The sequence below is a fragment of the Pinus tabuliformis genome, chromosome 9 (genome assembly GCF_031772625.1).
Source record: "Pinus tabuliformis cultivar Carrire ecotype Pingquan chromosome 9, CPIR1, whole genome shotgun sequence".
Lineage (NCBI taxonomy): Eukaryota > Viridiplantae > Streptophyta > Pinopsida > Pinales > Pinaceae > Pinus > Pinus tabuliformis.
Genome location: NC_142307.1, coordinates 1,576,859,969 through 1,576,874,989, shown reverse-complemented (window position 1 = coordinate 1,576,874,989; position 15,021 = coordinate 1,576,859,969). Strand labels below are relative to the sequence as shown.

The 15,021-nt window shown below is 35.9% G+C and overlaps 1 pseudogene across 1 annotated transcript in view; it reads right to left on the bottom strand.

Moving 5' to 3' along the window:
* The window catches only part of LOC149154710 (callose synthase 9-like), a 241,198-nt pseudogene that overhangs the window by 77,291 nt on the left and 148,886 nt on the right, over positions 1 to 15,021 (bottom strand). The window contains exons 28-35 of the transcript XR_016262850.1: positions 9,702 to 9,799; positions 9,205 to 9,295; positions 8,317 to 8,477; positions 8,118 to 8,227; positions 2,149 to 2,283; positions 1,940 to 2,008; positions 1,660 to 1,837; positions 1,438 to 1,552 (exon numbers count right to left, since the gene is read on the bottom strand). The product of XR_016262850.1 is annotated as a callose synthase 9-like (transcript). The remainder of the gene's footprint in view (positions 1 to 1,437; positions 1,553 to 1,659; positions 1,838 to 1,939; positions 2,009 to 2,148; positions 2,284 to 8,117; positions 8,228 to 8,316; positions 8,478 to 9,204; positions 9,296 to 9,701; positions 9,800 to 15,021) is intronic.

Sequence of the window (15,021 nt, the reverse complement as noted above, 5' to 3'; positions counted from 1 at the left end):
CGGGGAAATCAAAGAGAACCCATCAAAACAAGATGGTATTGTATCCAAGTTCAAGATGGACATGCATAATGGTACAGAAGCAGAAGCAATTTATGAATCAGAACAACCTAGAATTGCAGCACACAAAGAGGATGTGATGGTAGGCACAAGGAGAGTCCATGTTTTAGAAAGTTAAGAATCAGAAAAAGAATCGTTACTGGTGGTGACTGTGAGTGAACTAGCAACGGTACCTGTTGACCCCCCTTTAGGGGATGGTAGAAGGTCCAAAGAAAGAAGGGAAAGAAAGAGAAGTTAAGTGATTTTTATAACACTTAACTTCTCATGTGTACTTTATTATTTGTATGTTTTTTCTATTCTTCAGCCGAGAGGATGCTCAAACTGAATGCTCTTAGCATCTGCAAAATGTAATTTTGTTCCTTTGATAGAAGTTGCAAAAAAATTAAGGTTTTTTCCAAGGAAAAAAAAACAACAAATATAATGATATGCATACCACTTTTCTTAAAGTGCAAAATAGGATCTTAAACACTCCTATGAAAGCCACTTACTCTCAAATGCTCACCAATCTTCAAGGACCATGCCATGTGTGCCTAGTTCAACTGTTCAAGCCATAAAGTGTTGCAAAAATAAATTGGACAGAGGATCTAATGGACAATCAATATTGTGGAGTTCTTGCTACCCATGTTCTTTGTTGTTCCATCAACATGTTTCATTAAAAAAACATCTTAACTAACAAGCATCCTCTTATCACAATTTAAAAGCTTTTCATGACTTGTTATAGCCAATAAAAGTGTGCTTCCTATCTTCGCCATCCAGCTTGCAATATTTTTAGGAAGATGCCAAGGATATGCATCCAAAATTTCGCAAATGATGGATATCATGTTCCTTACATGACCATGCTTGTTCCAGAAACTTTCCTTCAAATGTTCTAGTTGACATTCTATTCAACATATACAATGTTGCATTGACAGCTTGTGCCCAAAAGTTGTTGGGAAATATCCACCCTTCAACATGCACCTAATTCAATACAATTACATTCTCTCTCTCTCTCTCTCTCTCTCTCTCTCTCTCTGTGTTCCAGAATCCATTCTAGATACTGTACTTGGGATGTAATGGTCAGAATATTGCAAGTAAATTTTTGTGTGTGCCAATCTATTTCTACCATTCTTATGCTATTCAGATTCACACCTGAGAAAGGAACACCAATCTTAAGTAAACAGTACCCTCTGTCAGATGGTACTTAAATCCCCAAACAATTTCAAAATGTATTTTTTAAAAGTTATCAGAAGAATTACTGATTACGTGAAGCTTATGAACATTTTATTTACCAAGACAAAACCCATTTACTATTTCCCTACCTTAGTTAAGTAGGCATTTGGTTTTTCCAAATCATCTACAATTTGCTTTTACATAGAAATACCAACTAGTAATCCAGTTTACCTGGTCATTTCCATCTGCATCAGCTTTGACAAGTTTTGAATAGAACTCCTTATAAGTTTTCTCATCTTTGAGAGTCTCCACAATGTCAATGTAAGCCACCCTAAGCGCTTCATTTCTGATAGAGAACAACCCTAATTATAAGCTCAAATTTCAAACCAGCAGGATCAAAAAATTCAAAACAAAAAACAGCAAAGCATAGTATTTCTTCCTTTTCGAAATTACCTTTGCATTAGAAGGGCAATATCAGCAGCTTCTGCTGCTCGTTTTTGCTTCTGTTGTCCATAAATTTGACATGTCACAACATAGGTAAATTTCAGATCTGCTTGAGCTCGCACTTCACGAGATAGCTCATATCCATGTGTATTTGTCAAATCAACTCCAGAAATACCAGCCTCGATGTCTGAAAACATTAATATTAGAAAATGAAAAGATGAAAATGGAAAAATATATCATATAATCAAAAATTGGCAAGACATTTCAAGAATCAAAATAAAGACATTACCCCCAAAGACTTGCTTCTCCACATAGCTTTGTAGCATAAGAGCTTTTCTGTAGTACATCATACCTCGAACTGCAAATTTAGAACTTATTCAATCATAAAAACCTCATAGATGACAAAAAGTTACCACAAAAGAAATTCCACTGGGAAATTGTCTTTCCTGCATTGCCTGATCCTGACAAATTGTTCAATCTTCTCATCGATTAACATACCAGTTCTTGCTAGTGTTTGGCCACGATATGAAGCCCATAAGCGCAACTCCAAGAGATCACTGGAATTGTCCTGAAGCTCTGAATCCAGTGTAGTTTCATCTCGACCAATACGTTCTAGAAAATTTTTCCATTCATCTGAAAGTTGATGTACTTGACATGTAAGGAAAAAAGTAAAATTTACACCATTAACTGGCTCAGAAAACAGACATCCAACAATAGGAGGGACATTAGATGGAAAATCTAAACAAACACCTCATTTATGTTTTGTTGCTTACCCAACTAAACATATTGCCTTTTTCAATAGCAAATGGAGCCAATTCTATACCTACACATTTTGTTGCTTGCCCAACTAAACAGATTTCCTTTTTCAATAGTGAATATTAACCAACTCTACACCAACAAACACAAGTACTCTTAATTCACAGGGAAAACCTAAATGCATTTACTTATAAGACCGTCTACCTTAATTTCTCAAATAAATTTTATATCAATTTAGAGGATAAAAGCTTTTTTCATGTTCAAAAATTCCTGTTCAGCCAAAGGTGATAAGAAAATATATCATTTCATGAAGGGGAAAAGAAAAAGATGAAAAAACAATCATCTGGAATTTACAGGTTTTCTGAACATGGAAACCATGTTCTCAAATACAAACACCGTTGAAATAAAAATACACACATTACCATAATAGCAAATAATCAGGGAAAATTATGAATAACTACTTTCCCTTTCCGTTATGCCAGAAATACAGATTGTTTCTTAAAAACTTGTATGCCATATGAAAATTATCTGTATCCATCAATACCATATTTCAGGATTCTGTAACGAAGAGCGATGGATATGAAGTGCCACACGATGGTTCTGAAGCACTGTCTGATGGGATTAATACATGGAGCTTTGGGCTCGCACTTAAGAATTATTGTGGCGAATGTGAATTTGCAAGGTTTTCGCTCAAGTTTTCCTTTACACTATCTGCTATCTAATTTCAGAGCTCAGCCTCGTAGTTTGTGACCTTCTTAAGAAACGAATTTGAAAATTTATAACGGCTCTGTAATGGAGAGCAACCGCTCTGTAACTCTGAAGTGCCACTTGACAGCTCTGAAGCTCTGCGACAACGATTCTGTAATTTGTCACACGGCAGCTCTTTCTGCGCATCTGTAACGCGTGCCCAAGGAAAATTACAGCGAAAACTCATTTTTCCTGTTGGTAAACTTGTCATTGATGTCAATATGATGATGAACCCTTTGTGCATTGTTGAAGAAAACCCTAGGTAAAAACCACAGCCCTAAAGTGTAAACCCTAGATGCTTAATTTACATGATGAAACCTTAACTCTATATGATGTCCTAGGCTTATTGAAAATACCATAACCCTAACAAATGACGAAAGATCTTTTACCTTGAAAACCCTAGCATGGAGGAAACCCTAACATGGTTAAAGATAATCTAGCCCTAATGTGTTGAAGCATGCCCAATGTATTAATGAAGTTTGATTGACAAACTCTAAAACTGTTGAAAAATGTCTTGGCATTGATATGGAAGCAACCCTAGATGTATGAAGATATTCTATGAAGAAACCCTAGCATGGTTCATTCATATAAGGAAACCCTAAAGATGCCCATGTGACCTAATGAATAAAATTCCCTAAAAAGGAGCCCTAACATTTTCCCAAGCTTGTCAAAATAATGAAAAACTCTAAGCCACCTGATGCCCTAACTCTATAAAAGAAATTCTTAAATAGGGCTGTTATGAAAAGCATGTATTTCGATCTGGTCTTTCCTTTGAAGTGACCTTTAGACCCAGAATTATTTCTCCTTTGGGCTTGAGAGGAGAAAGTAGCAGGGTTGCCTTTGCTTGAAGGCATTTCCTGCTCCACCATCCTTGTCTCTTCTTGAATGCATATTGCCATCAATTCCTCAAATCCTGGAATTCGATCGTTGTTGACAAGAGTGGTTCTAAATACATACCATTCGGATGGGAGCCCTCCAAGAGTAGTGATAGTTAGTTCCCTGTCAGCAATGATTTCTCCAATCAATAGGAGATCATTCTTGATCTCGGTGATCCTTAAGAAGTAGGATTGAATATCCTCATCCTTGCCCTTCTTAATATCCTTCAGCTTAGTTTTAGGAACAAAACTTGATTTGCATCACTAACTTTAAACAAGCTTACCAGTCTATCGTAAATCTCCTTGGAAGTGTTCAACTCGGAAACGTAGGCCACTAGACGCTTGTCAATAGAGTCTCGAATGATCTTTGATGCAGGAGCATGAGGCTTGAAAACAAAAGGCTTCGAATTTATTCCAAAAATAGAAAAAAAAATTACAAGCAAAGGAGTGGGATCCTTTAGCTGTCAATTTACAAGTTTTCTAGATAGGATTTGAGCTAGGATTTAGGGATTGAGTGATTTTATAATTAATTCAAGTTTTTAGATTCAGTTAAGATTCTCAAGGAGAATATCAACCAAATTTGGTATTGTCTAAGATTAGATAGATTCGATCCTTTGATTAAGGATCTTATTGTTAGAATGAAATGGTATTTATGTAAGTTCTGAATGATTGTAAAGGGATTTTGACTGATTTGGCTTGATTTGGCTGTATAAGATCAAGTTACAGAAATTGTATCTCTGTGTAATTTTGTGTATAATTGGTCAATCCCAGAGGCGTTGCATCCCTCCGAAATATCTCTGAGTTTTGTTGATTTACAGTTTGGCTTTTGAATTAGAGTGGGTAAAGTCTGTATTATATGATAAATCTTGTGTTTTCGTGTTTTGAGATAACTTGGTTATGTTCTAAAAACATTGGAGAATAAGGGTTGAGACAAGTCAAATGTAGCAGAAGTGTTAAGTTTGACAGAACAGAGAACAAAAAACCCTGACAAAATTGTGTTAACCCAAAGGAATCTCGAACCATCCAATCTACGGATCCAATAGATCTAACAGTCATCGCGCGCCAATAAGCTCATGTGATAGTCAAGGAAGAAAGGCGGTTTTATCAACAAAGTTGTTTATCGGGTGAAGAGAAAGTGGTAAGCGGTCTTTTGAAATTCAAAGCGATTCCATTTATTGACCGACACGTAGCACTTGAGTGGAGAGAGAAGACCACTTTATCGGGTGGGTAAACATTGTGCAAAATTCCCATCTGATATCGTTGTTAACCGTTAGATCAAATGTGCTTTGATCAATGGTAGAGGATCACCGATTTGTTTTGTTGATCGGGGAAACCAACAACCGTCGGATTGAAAGGTAAGATCAACGGTAGAGAATTAACGCAATAATATTTGTGGGAAAGGCGGACGTGATAAGGAATTAAACTCCTTTTTAATTTCGTGGAAATTAAAAGCTTATCATATTTCGGTTAAAATAAAAGCAGTTCTGCTAATTTAGGAGAATAGCCAAGTTTGGAGGTAGATGACTGATACTCCAACGAAAAACCAAGAAGAAGTTCCACCTGAACTTGCAGAAATCGTGACTGGAATTGAACGATTGTCCATTACACCTGCACCCAGGCCACCAATCTTCTTCACTTTGACTTCACCCTTAGAGTACTTGTTCCTTGTAGCAGCTAATGCATTTGATGGATGCTCCGTAATTCTGCCTCTCACATAGTCCAACACTTCTTGCTCTTCCAATGTCAGATCAAGAAACATCTTCCATCCGTGATAGTCAGACTTCTCACAAAGCTTGTCTTCGGCAGGGAAGTGTGATGAGGAACCCATGAAGCCTTTTGACTTTTTCCAACTGTCTTCGGTGATTGCTCTTGCTCTTGCTTGGGCTTTGTCTTCACCTCAGCTCCGATACCATGTTAAATTATGGTATGTTCTATGCTTAAGAGTAGTTTACTTCAATTCTTCTTATTAGCCCAATGTCAATTTCCAGTATAGCAATCACATTAACATGAAAGTAAAATGTTGATAGAACATAAATGAAAACAACAGAAGATAAACCAAGACAAGAGACACAAGATGTGGTGCTAGCCAAGGACAAACCCCAATGCGGGGAAACCCTTTGATCAATTCTTCTATATTCTTCAATAATTCAACAAAGAGAGAGAGAGATAGTACAATATCACAAATTTGTGATTTACAACAACAGTAATGAAACCCTTGAACAACAATAGCAGGGGTGATCAATCAGCTCCAAAAATGTCCTCAAGACAACCTAGGAGAACTCGGTCTCCAACAGCAGCCCAAAATAGTCAATGCTACAGCATATTGCAGCCAGCCTAACCAGTCAACGTTGTCATAAATGTGCCCTCCAAAAAGTCAACGCAGACTTGTCTAGCACTTTGGCTAGCCTAGGAGAGGTTGCCCGCATAAATCCACAGTCAACGTTTCCTATACGCTGGTCAACGCAATCCTTAACCACTTGATGCACCTTCCTACGTCCTTGTTGCCCTAACTACGTCCTCTCACAATGATGCCCTAATTGCGTCTTCTTTTCCCATGTGAGAGTTGTGTCCTCCTTCCTTTGTATACCCAAGAGACAAGGAGAGAGGAGATGTGTGGATGAGATGAGAGAACTAATGCCTCAAAGTCTCTTCTATTTATATGCCATGTTGGGGTTTAGCTGGGGGTGTCCAACACAACTTTACTTGCTAGTCGACCTTGACAAATTGTCAAAAAATACAAATAAATTCATATCTCCATGAATACATGTCGGAATCGGGTGATCATTAGATCAATCCTACACCTCTCGACGAGAGGAATCCAAGAAAAATATCAGCTGCCATAAATAAGAGGACCCACATGGAGTTTGGTCCTAGTTGCCAATTTTAACACTAATGCTTGGGCCTCTTGCCACCACGAGAAATCTCTAATTTCTAAGAAAGCATGTAGAATGATGAATTAGTTATAAAAAGCATAAAAACATGGATTAAACCATATAACATCAATCATCTAGTAGTTACAATCTTGATCAACCACAGGTCCACAAGTTACAAGTTTTTATTTGTATAGCATGTAAGGGTGCACATAACCAAAATAGTATCTATTGTAATCCATCTCTGAACCAAAAATACATCAACAAATAGGCTCTAGATGGCCTCTATCATTAAAAAAATCATATTACAACAGATACCAACATATCATCAAAATCATTGCCCATATTGGGATTTTTGTCATTAATAACACCCTCTAAGCATTTAACACAAGATAGAAAAAACGTAGCATGTCAAGTCAAGATTTTGTTTGAATGATGGGTATATTTTTAATAGGGTCATGATAGAGGAGCTCGACAACTAATGTCACTAACATCACGCTACATAGAGAGGTTGATGCTCTTGATTAACTACAAGTTCCATAGCCTAGTACATTACAAAATCCAATAGAAACACTGTAATGCCCCCAATCTTGAAATCCTGAAAAACTGATAAGTCTGTTGGATTTTGAGTGAGATCTAAAATTCTACTTTCTCCATATGAAATCCAATGAGGTCAGAAGTTAGAACCACTCTCAAACATCCTGAGTCATTTCATGGTAATGTTAAAAATTTAAGTAAAAAGATGAAAATTACTTTTACGTCAAGAATTTAACATTACCATGAATTGCATATCAATACTAGGGCCATAAGCTTGATCACTAGGCTGCCCCACTAAAAAATTCTTGTTTCTTTGAAAAAAATGTGCGCTTGGAACGTGTTTGCAAAAAAAAAAATGTGAAAACAGCTAGGGAGCAAGTTTCAAGAGCAGATTCGAAGGGGGTGTGCTCCCCCGCAACCCCAATAGGGACTATCCCCCTTAGCCTGCATTTAGGAGATAGTTTAAACGGAGAGAGCAGGGATCAGGGTGACAGCCCCTGCCCTGAGCGTTGTCACATAAGGTGTACAATCCGGGCGACAACATGTCCATAGATAAATATGCATGCATGGAAGGATCTATATGTGCATATATAAATCAATGATCATCATCATAAAACATGAGATATTATGAAAAGCATTCAGAGTTTAATTCTTGGATATTGACAAGCACTAAATGCATTACCTGGGAAAATCTTTTGAAGATAAAAGAGAATAGAAATTCCATCTTCATTTTCCTTCCGTAATTCAGACATGCTGTACATTACAGTCTCACTGTAGTATGGAGTAAAGACACTACATTGCAAAGAAAATGTCATATTATTCCAGAGATATACTGTGCATGCAGTAACATCCAGAAGACAAGTACAGTTCTGTGAATATACCTAAAAGGCATCATTTCTCGCACAGGCTTTGCTGGTGCCATTTTCATGAACAATGAATTTGTAAAAAATTCTAGCCGACGTCTCGCCTCAAGGTTTTTTGGTATATTCACAGCATAGTCCTTGATAGTAAGAAGCAAGTGCAACCTCTTGATCTGTTCCTTCTGCAATTAGAACTCAAAAAGGTAAATCAAATGAATTAATTTGAAGTTTAGATGCACAGCATGCAGTCAATCACGTCAACCCATAAAAAAATGAAAGAGCCTGAGGCCATTCATTGAAGGGATTTTCCTTCCACTGTCAACCTGGAAATCGAAGCTGTTCTAGAAAATATATATCAAGGACTTCTAAGGAACCTAGCAAGTTCAAATGGAAAATCATCAAAACCAACCATGCAACGAGCTAAAACCATTAACAATAAGTAGCATTGTTCTGTTTGCTTCTTGATAAAAACAAGAGAAGTCTCTATAAAAATGCCCTTTCCAGAACACAGTTATCAACCAGCAAGCAATTACTGGGAAACGAAAGGAAACAGTAATGTTTTACTTGTGATATTTCGTCTGAAAAACAGAATCCATTTGCTCATGCAAAAAGACTGAAAGAAAGACAAAGAAAAAACTATTGGCACAAACTACAGATGCCTCACAAATAATGGTTATCATATACTCATTTGAACAAGCTACAGATCCCTTCCCAATTAAAATTGATCTTGATGGAAATTATACAAAACACAAACGGTATAGTGGCTAGCCACAAGGAGCTTATGTCCTTCAGAGAAACTGAACACTAGCCTACTTCCAACAGCCATTGTGTCAAACTTGAAACTGCTTTCATTCTTTCATTCAAGGTCACCAGAATTATAAACAAAGTGGCAAACCAGAAAACACATACAATTTCAGGATCTTTAGGCCATTCCATCTGTGAGAAGAGGCGTCCTTCAATCTTTGCTTTCCTGAGAATGCCCCAAGTGTCGTAATTCTCTCTACAGATTCAACAGACAAAACCAATGGTCAATGATGTGGAACATACAAGAAGTATGATGACACACAGAATTTCAAAATTCCACTTAACAAAAAATAAAGATAAGCCAATGTTGAAAACTCAGCAGTGTGTAAGAGTTCAACTCAGATACAGTAGCTCAGAAAAGAAAATAAATTTAAAATAAGTGTTTTTCTGCTTTAACATATACACTTGTGTTGGCACAAGTTTTGTGGTTGGACCAGAGAGTCAAACTCACCAAGCCACAGAACACATGTATAATTTGAGGGTCAGATTTTGACCTGCATGTTTTCGCAGTAAGCTGTGTTTGACTAACAAGTTACAGTCAAACTCAGGATTTTAACTGCGAGGAGAGCATTCAAAAACAACTCATAAAGAGCCCGCAGTACCTTAGATTGGGAGATAAGATATCATGAGTGACTACATCATAAAGATCTTGCATAGCTTTCAGAGCCCCCCTTGCTAGATGAGGTGTCTCTTCATGTCCCTGCTCAAAGAAAACATTGCACCTATTATGCTTTTATAAAGGAAAAAATTCAAATATATATTGAAATCACTGTAGTCTAAACATCCTACAAATTTGTCCTTTTCCAGCAGATTAAAATAATGAGAAGAGAAACTACCATTTTTTTGTCTAAAATCAAGCAAGAACCATTTTTGGATAATCGAATTGCAAATACCAGTAGTTAGCATTGCAAAATCAAGTTGCAAAAAGGATATTCTGTTGCTGCATTAGAAACAACAATTTCAGCAATCAAAATAGCATTTTCAGGAAAAGATTTAAGGCTGGATTCCAATGATCACAAACCGGAACAGGTCAAAATCATAAGCATTTAGCTTCTTCATTGATATTTGTTTCTTTCATGGATACTGTGATTGCTATAACTTTGGCCCTTTCTTCCAATAAAAGTTTGATAGAGCTCTTGAAAATAAACAGTATGCAACTAGTGGGAAATTTTGTTTCCAAAAAGTTTATGGCTATACTAATACTTCCAAAAAGCAACTTTCAACATTACCACCATTTAGAAGTACTCAATTTTAAATTCCATAGAATGTAACAAAGATTTCAAGAACTCTTTCAAAATCCCTTTCTCATACTAATAGTCATGAAATATGTTAGTGTAACGAACAAAGTTCATATACACAGCGGAATAATTCAAAAGAACTGAAATATGTATGTATCCATCGTAGGACAAGTAATATTTGTATATAAAAATTGTTGAATGTACAAAATATGTGTATAATGATTACAATGAGGGCCCCCTTATATACCTAGGCAAGTGCCCTTTCATAAATGGTCATGTCTCTAAGACATGCCTCTTCATTACTAACTAACTATTAGTTAATTATTATTTATTATTATTATATTTATATTTACATTTACTATTTTTATATGAATTATATTCAAAACATTGCCTTCCTTTTCAAAAAGTTTTGTCCTCAAAGCTTACTGATGAAAGGGCTTGATCTCTTTTCTTGTTTCAAATATCTTCTTGTCTTAGAACTTTCATCTTCATTGATACGAGACGATATGATCCTTTGAGTGAAACAAAATTGTCGAATTGAGAATGGATCTGACCATCCAAGATTAATCTTTTGTGGAATCTTCTGATCACTGGAAATTTGTAATGAATCGTTATTATAGGACTGGATTTTACATACTTCAATATTCCTGGGAACATAAATATGTTGCTTCCATTCTAAATGGTTCAAATATGTAAACTGACTTAGTTGTCTGCTCTTGTAACTCGGATGTCGATAAGGAGTTATTCTAGTTGGACTTTCCCTTATCTTGTGTGTGGGAGTTTCTTGATTTTGAAGCAACAAAATTGTAGCTTGTTGACTTAAATGTAAAAATACACAAGCTATTTGTAATAATAATTTATTAACATATATAAAAATGTGCAAGTTATGTTGAATGTTACAATAAAGCCCTGCTTATATACCTATGCAAAAGTCCTTTCATTTTTAGTTAACTAATGACTATTTAAATAATCATTATTTTGATTATTCATTATTATATTTACTATTGTTCATTTTATTTTATATAATTTTATGTTCGTAACATTGCCTCTTCCTTCAAAAAGCTTTGTCCTCAAAGCTATATTGTTGGCAATTTTCTTCATCTTGTGATTGTCATCTCAACATATGTAACTTGACATCACTGGTACCTTAGCTTGTATAATTTGCCGCTAGTATTATTTTGGAACAAGGTTTTTTTTAATTATTATTATTATTTAATTAATTAAATAAGTCTAATTAATTAAATTATATTTATTTTGTTTATAATGTAATTAAATTAATTGTTTATAATTTAATTAAATTACATAATAATTCAACTAACGATGAGTCATCACAGTGGAGTGTGGAGACGTAATGCTTGGGCATAGACAGGATGTGGACGTGTTAATTAACGATTGGATGAGGAGCAATGAGTGACGGATAGCAGTCGAAGTGGGCAGGGTTTCCTGTGGCAACAACGGTGGCAGAATGGCAGCGTGGTCATGGATGGGATACGCATCGATGATGGATGTAGTAGCAAGAGCGGGATATGGATGTAGTGGGTCGAGGATACAGAGATGGATGCAGTCAACATGATATGGCGTCGGCGATAGATGCTTGAGTAGCTCTGGGGTGCAGTAATCATGTAGTCCAAAAGTCGCACTCCCCCCAACTAAACTAGGCTTGTTGAAATTGGAGTCATCATAAATTGAATTTGAAAACATTTTCATAGGTCCAAATTTGGGATCCACACGGCCATATCTTTCATTGTTTGTAGGCTTGGTTCCGATCTTCCTATGACTCGCTAAGGCTCAACACCAAAACTCAATATGATCCAATTATTCCAGTCATTTGGCTCAAGTGGGCTTCTAAAGAATGCATTAGCATGACGTTGTAAAGGCAACTGAGAGAACTGAGAATTAAGGTTAGTTTCAGTCGGTTCCAACAATCTAGAAGGAAGGATTGCATCTTTTTTAGAAGATATATATGAAGTAAAAGCATTCCCAACATGGTTCGAATACATGAGTTGTCGTCTTGAAGATGCCAAATATGAATTCGTATAGAATGCTCTCTTCTTTAGCAACTCCAGTCTACCATCATAATCTACTAAATTTACTTACTACCCAAAAGGTTGTCCAAATCCAAACAAGGTATGATTGCCATTAACATTTGATACACTTTGTTGATTACCAACAAAATTAGAATTAGAAATTGCACGACCAAGACAACTAGTCTCCGTTTAGCTTAACTTTCTCAGATGTAGCAAACAAACACTGTTGTAATTATGGCTTGGGTTTTTCTTTTCGGCTTCATCACTTTCACTGTCACAAGAGGACCCTTTAGACTGCTCATTAATGGCATTGCTAACTGCTTATTCCACTATTTTTAATGGGGATTGGTATTTCAAGTTTACATGTCTTGTGGCAGACTTGATATTTTCTATATTTCAGTTTTTCATTTCTATAACTTACATGGTTGATTTCAGAATATTTGTTCGTGGGTGTTTCATCATCATTAAATCCTTCTCTGCATTCTCTATAAATTGTTAGGTTATTGTTCATTTGATTAGTCTTTGGAGTCTCATTTTGTTCATTCATTGTATATTGTTTTACTTCCTCTTTTATAGATTCTACATCTTCAAGTGTTGTATTTTCAATAACTTCATCCTCTTTGACATTAAGGTCAACTTCATCTGGATCCTCATCTTGATCTATATTAGCTTTATCAGAATCATCATCTTGATCATTTTCTGAATCATCTTCATCTTCAACATTATAATCATCTTCTGCTTCATCTTCTTCACCATCTTGATTGATATTGTTTTCATATTCATCATTATCTATTACATCTTCATTTTCTCTTTTAGGGGGCAACTACATTGGAAGGTCTTGAAACACCTTCTCGTGTTTTTGAATTAGTTCTTGGATTTTAGGTGGCTCTTCGTTAATCATATTTGAAGTTAGCATTTCTAATTGATGACACTGCACTAAATAAGTTGGTGCTCCCTTTCAGAGCATTTTCATCATTTGGGATGATGATACAATTTCATTCTTAAGGGGCTGGAACCCATATGACTTGTATTTCTACCTTTCCCATTTAAATTTTATAAATTGATTTTGATGATCAACAGAGCGAGTGCCTAGGGTTTGTAGCCATTCGATACCTAGGATCACATCCACTCCTCCTAATTATACAGTGTAGAACGGACACTCTAGATTATAGTCTTGAATAAGTAATTTGACTTTATGGCATTTCCCTACCTTTTCAATTTTCTTACCGTCAACTACCATAACTTTCATGTTGGGCATAGGAAATGTGAAAATAATGAGCCTTTTCGCCATAGTTGATTCCAAAAAGTTGTGGATTCTATCGGTATCAATTAGAACCATTACGTTGCTTTTTTTATATGACCTTTTAACTTCAATGTCTGGGGCTGCGATATACCTGTCATGGCCGATAACGACACTTGCGGAATATTCTCGTTATCTAGTTCTGGTGAAAATTGTGGAGAATATTTGATCTCTTCTACGTCTGAGTCTTCACTTTTTGAATCATCAGTTGCTTCACACTGATACAAGTACTTAGTTTCTTTTCCCTTAAGCACATCTATGTTTGGGGTCCCATTTTTCACTAGAACGTTTGCACTTTCCTTCTTTCATTCTTTGCATCTTTTTGTGCTTCTTTTCAACAACTTCTGCCTTCTATCTTACTACTTCTATAGAAGTGATGTCACGAAGCTCAAACTCGGCCTAGAGATGGGGTTTAAGTCTTGTGATGTATGACTGAATGAGATGATTTTTTGATAATCCAGGTATTTGTGTAGCTAAAGTTTCCCATTCTCGAGTGTATTTGTCTGCATCTCTTTTTTGTTACAGTCTGGTGAGTGCTAAGAAGAACTCTTCTTCCTTGACACCTTGGAACCTCTTAAAGAAAGCATTTTTGAATTTCTTTCAACTGATAGCCTGTGGTGTCTTCTTCCACCACATATACCAATTATATGCTTCGTCTTCCATTTGCATGGACATATGCCTAATCTTTTCATCATCATCGTGAATACCGTAAATCTCGAAATATTCTTCTACTTTATTGAACCATGCAACACTGCACTTCTCATTACCGTCAAATTTGGAGAGCTCAAGATTTGTTTTTCATTGATACGTACCAACTGACGCAGTGAAGAAGGGGTATTGATTCATGAGTTGCATATTTGAGTATTGATTCCAGAGCTGCATATTTTGAAAATTTGTGTTACTATTTTGTTGATGGGGGATGGACGATGCTTTTGGAGACTCAGGGTTATCATGTGAGTCTAACGAGTTTGATGTATCTGGAGAACTGAGATGTTGAGTAGCCTCATTATTTTGGGGTATTTGATCGGGTGTAATCTTCAACTTCACCATTTCTTGATTATGATTTAGATTCACCTTATTTGAAAGGATTGCATGATCCTTTTTAATTTCGATTTGATTCTGCTCGAGTTGACTCTCTACTCTTTTCGTTGTATCTTGGAGCTCCTTGATTTCATAGGAATGTCTGGTAACCTTATTCTCAAGATCAATCAATCTTTTACTAAAATCAGCCATGGACATTGATCGAGTAAATGGTGATGTATATTTATCCAGCTTAACCTTTTTTCTTAACTTGACCTAATTTTTATTTTATTTTTTATTATTATTATTGTTATTTTTTAATAATTTTTCCCTTTTT